Source organism: Athene cunicularia, unplaced genomic scaffold (assembly GCF_003259725.1).
Source record: "Athene cunicularia isolate RWA unplaced genomic scaffold, athCun1 BOjh376268_part1, whole genome shotgun sequence".
Taxonomy (NCBI): Eukaryota; Metazoa; Chordata; class Aves; order Strigiformes; family Strigidae; genus Athene; species Athene cunicularia.
Window position 1 is genome coordinate 83095 of NW_020799151.1, and position 4562 is coordinate 87656.

At 52.5% G+C, this 4562-nt stretch overlaps 1 protein-coding gene across 6 annotated transcripts in view; it reads left to right on the plus strand.

Moving 5' to 3' along the window:
* Positions 1 to 4562, plus strand: part of ATF7 (activating transcription factor 7) — a 66157-nt gene that overhangs the window by 38921 nt on the left and 22674 nt on the right. The gene's annotated exons all lie outside the window — the stretch shown is intronic.

The window sequence follows — 4562 nt, forward strand, 5'->3', positions numbered from 1 at the left end:
GGGGGGGCATTGCACAAAATGCATCCAAGCCTGCTCCTTCCCAAGGTGACTGAGCTGGCTGCGGCCTTTCGGATTTTTCACAGGACCTGAGTGAGGAGAAATAAGCTTTTCCTGCTGCCTGTGGCCGGGGAAGGGCACCGGGCAGACCTGGAGCGGCCGCTGTGCTGACGGCCCCCGGCTGACGGGGCCGTGGCCATCACCCCTCACCCCTTTTTTTGGGTTTTTGTTTCTCCCCAGCTCGGGCTGGGCTGACCTTGGCTCAGGGGCGTTCTCTCTCTAAAGCCTGCGCTGCACTCGCAGCCCCCCCCCCGGCAGCCGCTCCCCCTCCTGCAGAAGGTCTTTGTGCTGGAGCGAGGAGTGGCAGAGCGTTCTCTGAATACATGCAACACACGAGCTGCTTGTTGGGTTTTTTTTTTCTTTTTATGTTTTTTTTTTTTTGTGTTCTTGAGCTGATCACTCGTAAACCTTCACTCTTCTTCTCATTTATCCTCGCTCAGGCTGGCGGAGGTGCTGTCTCTTCCCTCCTCTAGCGGAAGGATGCTGCCACTGAAACCAGCTTTCCAGAAGCGCTCGGTAACCGGAGCTGCTGCGGCCACCTTCAAGCTGCACGGACTCGGTGCCTTGGCTGCTTTCGAAAAAACACAGCCACAAGCTTTTCCGTGGGAGCAACTGGGCTCCGAGCTCTTCTGAAACCTGGCCTGCTCAGCGCTGCCTTTTGGGGAACCCTCCGAGAGGAAACGGGTTTGAAATCTTTGCGTGTCGTCTCTCGTCAGTGTAAAAATCAGACGGCTTGGCCCTACTATTGTTGCATTCTTTCAAACCAACAAGTCTTCGCGGTGACACCTCCTTTCCTATGGAAATGGGCCCATCTGGGGATTCACGTGGTCCCGGGCAGATAATTGTAATGGTCCCCCCGGCCTTTAAAATCTATGAATCACTCCAGTATCGGGGCACTTTATGCACATTAGCGAATTAATCCTTACAGCCTCTCTGCAAGGGAGGGAATTATCGTTGTCATTGCTCAGATGGGAAATGGGTGAGATGGAGCCCAGATCTGCGCGAGAACTGGGGGGTCACATCACTCACAGCTGTAACAGCTAACCTTTGGGCACCCAGCCCTCGGGGGCACCCGTGACCCTGCATTAGTTACCTCTGCAGTTGTGCCAAGTTGAACGGGGAATATCTATCCCGCCTGCCACACGGCTAGAAATCCATCTGAGCCCTGTCAGGGCGAGATGGATGGATGGGGCGTAGGCAGCGGGTTCTGCCGCAGCCGGGAAGCGCGGGGAGGATGCGCTGCCTCGGGCGCTGGATGGGCTGGGATGCCTGCAGGGTGTCCAGCATCTCCCTGTGCCCTTGGCCTTGCTCTCTCCTGGCTCCCGTTGGGTGTTCGTGAAGGTTTCCCCGTGAAGGAGAGGAGCAAAGCAGCCCCCAGGACACCCCCCCAGCCCCCTCGCCCCGGGCTGATCGCTGGCTGTGGGGCATCAGCCACCGGCCCCACTTCAGAAGCCAAACCTGTTGTGGCTCCTTTTAAAGTCGGTGACTTTGAGCTCAGCTTATCCACGCTGGAGCGCTTAGCGCAGTCATTTCCCTCCAGCACTGCAGTTGTGAGACACGTGCTGTTTTCTTTTGTTTCCCCTGGTATCCAGGTGTTTCAACCGTGTCACGGCAGTACCGTGGTGTCCGTGGGCAGAATACACCCCGCGGTGCTGGAGTTAAGGTTGGAGCAGCGTTTCGGCTCCTCCGTATTAATGACAGCTTGTTAATTCAGCCGTGTGATGAGCTGGATGGAGGCAGGTTTGGCTCCTCACCCCTTTCAGGTCGGGTGAGACTTTCCCAGAGCTTGTGCTTTCGGCAAGGTAAAGCTTCATTTGTGCAAGCGTGCGCCCGTGGAACGGTTTGTGCTGGCGCAGCCTACACCCGGTCTATATTAAAACTGAATTTTTGGTTAGGTGACTGGCTCGGTGTGCAGCCGGTGTTTATGTTCTCTGAAAATTACTGTCAAGGTTAAAAAATAGCTGTGCAGCTCGTGAGCTGGAGCTGCCGGGAGAGCCGGCGAGCGCCCGGGCTCCTGCACGGCCGGAGGGTTGGATGTGGTGGGCTCGGGGCTTGCCTGACCCTCCTTTGGCATCGAACGCAGTTGTAGGCTTTACAAAAGCAAGGAAAAACCCTGAGCAACCCCTTGTTTCTCATGTCGTGCATATTAAACCGGTGGAAAAATCTCCTTCTGACTAAAGATCCAGGCTTCAGCCTACTGCATTTATTCTCTGGCTCTTGCTTTAATGGAGATGGCGCGTTGGTCCAGCTGGAAGTATTGTGTCCTATTAAATAAAGATTTTTAAATGAGCACATTTATTCATCGAGCTGTCACAGCCTGTTGAGTAAAGAATGCAGACTGGCCAGCCTTAGTCTGCCTCAAATCTGTTTTCTCCAAAAAACTGTTACAGTCTCTGGGATAAATAAACCCATCCCCGTGTTTACACCCAAACCCCAAATGCCATCCGTGTGCTCCATCCCCTGCCCCGAAGGCAGCCGTAGGGCCATGGTGAGAGGAGAGAAAAGCAAAAATCGGGGCTGCGTGTGCTGTTTAAACTCTTGGTTTTCTGCAGCCCTTCGCCGTTGCAGCGTGAAGGGTCGCCGCCGCTTTCGGGGCCGGTTTGCAGCGCGGAGGCAGCAGCGTTATCCCAGCGCCTGTCCCTCGCCCCAAAGAGTTTACAGTCTACATCTTCTTTTTAATTCAGACACCCGCAAAATAGCAGGCTGAAATAACACTGCTATATGTCAGCTGCTGATGGAAGGAGATTAAATATTAAAGCCAGTGCTGTGGCTTTAACTCATTCCATTTTTTTTTTTCCCCTACTCTTCCCCCTTTCTCCCCCCCTGCTTTTCTTCTCTGTGTAAAATGACATGATTTAGAACTGAAGTGCCAGACTCAGCCTCTAGGTTTCGGCGTTTGGAAATGTATGTAGAAAGATATATTGTGTCTGTGAGCATTTCTGTGCAGAGAAAGAGAGAGCTCCCAAGCTAGTGAGACCACATAAAGATGTTAAATAGAGCTGTAACGCACACCGAAAGCAGGAAAAGTGCCCTAGAAAAAAAAAAAAAAAGTGTAAAAAAAAAAAAATAATCCTGCGATGGAGCAAAATGAAAGATTAAAATAAATTCAGTGGTGCCGGGGCTGGCAGGGAGAGAATGGGGGGAGAGAAATGTGACCCCATTCCCTACCTCTTCCCTCATTGACCTAAAACTCTCCCCATTTCTTTCGTACAAAATTAAGTTGGAGAATTGGGAATTTTCTCCCTTTTTTGCCTCGTCTCTGCATGTTTTCGAGTCGCCGCCGGAGCTGTGGCCGCCCGCCTGCTAAATATTCATCCGAAACCGGCTGCTGCTCCTCTGTCCTCACAAAAAAACCTGATTTATTTTTCTCGGTTTACCGTAACCCACCTATTTTCATCTGCTAACGGCTCGTCACCGCGTCGCAAGGGGCGAGCGGGCTTGGCAGCCGAGTATGTTAAAAGCCAGGGTGGTTTTGGGCCAGAAACATGACAAAGTATCGGTGCCCACCCTTTCTCCCCCCGTCCCCCCTTCCACCAGGCGTTTTATGGTGCGATGCAAAACGATGCTGCAAATTTTGTCTCCCTCGGAAAACAGCGGCGCTTCGCTCGCTTCCTCCTTTGTTCGGCGGCGTTTTGGCATCGCCGAGATTTGTCATGTTGGAAATGAGTCACGTTTGGGCTGGAGGAGAGCTGAGGGGTTTCGGAAAGAAACCCAAGAACACATGTATCGTTAGCAAAACCGTTGAGAAATTTTATTTAAGGTTTAGTTACGGAGCGGAATGGGGAGCGGTGACAGGGAAGGCGTGTGTGTGTGCCTGCGGTTACGCGGGCAAAAAAAAAAATCTCTTTGCTTTTTTCCCTGCAAGCGTGTTAAGACCCACCAGCTCTTAATTTCTTTTAATTTGAGCCCCGGTTCCGAGTCACCAGCAAAAAGCACCTTCTGATCTGGCGGGTTTGAAGGACGCTTTGCATATTACACTTGTTATTGCACCAAAAGGGAAGATGGATGGGACGCGTGCGGATGCGCCCGTTGTCTCGGCGCTGCTGTCCCTTGCCTCTGCTAACTTGTGTCCCCATTCCCCCGTCGTGTGTCCCCCCGCCCCCCCCCACCGCCACACAGCTCCCGGGAAGGCGCCGCCGCAGCTTCCAGCCTGAAAAATGCAGATTTGCTCGATTAAAAAAATTGAGTCGTAAATAAGCATCGGAAAGAACGAGCGAACCCGGGGTGTCACGCTTGAGCTAATTCACCGAAACAGGTGGCTTTGGGTTGGGTTGTATGTTGGATGGTTTCAAGAGAGAGAAAAAAGAAAAGGGGGAAAAGGGCAAAAATTCTTTGCTGCAGCAACAGCTCTTTCTAGAAACGAGCCCGATGCTGCGTGCTCTTGGATGCATAAAAATCCTGCAGTACGGCCCGTGCAGTGCCCTCAGCCTCCCGGTTTGTCGCAGTCTATTAGGAGAGGCGCAATCCATCCTCGGGTCTTTATGATTATTTGCTTTAACCCCCTC